The sequence below is a fragment of the Pteropus vampyrus genome, unplaced genomic scaffold (assembly GCF_000151845.1).
Source record: "Pteropus vampyrus isolate Shadow unplaced genomic scaffold, Pvam_2.0 Scaffold91, whole genome shotgun sequence".
Lineage (NCBI taxonomy): Eukaryota > Metazoa > Chordata > Mammalia > Chiroptera > Pteropodidae > Pteropus > Pteropus vampyrus.
In genome coordinates, this window is record NW_011888872.1 from 592,206 (window position 1) to 592,823 (window position 618).

Here is a 618-nt window from a genome sequence, read left to right on the forward strand (position 1 = left end):
ATAACGAGAAAATCTTAAAGCAGCCAGAGAAAAAAGACATTATCTACAAAAGAATGGAATTTAATGGACAGATGGCTTTTCATCAACAGTAGTGGATATCACTAGACAAAAGAGTAACATTACAAAAATACCAAAGAATAATAACCATCAGCCTACAATTTCATACTCAGTTAAATTATCACTCAAAAAAAAAAAAGAGAGTATAATTTGCCACAGACTCTCATTGAAGAAACTATTAAGGATCTTTTCCATCAAGAAGTAGTCTATGGCCATGCCACCCTGAATGTGCCCGATCTCATCTGATCTTGGAAGCTAAGTAGAGTCGGGCCTGGTTAGTACTTGGATGGGAGACCACCTAGGAATACCAGATGCTGTAGGTGTTAAAAAAATAAACAAACAAAAAGCAAAAGGCCATACTTAAACAAGATGGGATATGTTCCCAGAAAGATAAAAATTTGAGTGTATATGAATATTATTCAATCATTCATTCACCAAGTGTTCATTAAAGTTATGCTCCGTGCCAGGTACTGCTTTGGAATTGCAATATTAAAACAGATAAGAAGAGAAGTAAACTCAGAGAAGCATGTAGTACAAAACAAACAACTGATCAAAAAACAG

At 34.6% G+C, this 618-nt stretch overlaps 1 pseudogene; it reads left to right on the plus strand.

The window, feature by feature from the left end:
• Nucleotides 1-261: 261 nt before the first annotated feature.
• LOC111742330 lies at nt 262-380 on the plus strand (annotated as a pseudogene).
• Nucleotides 381-618: the final 238 nt, after the last annotated feature.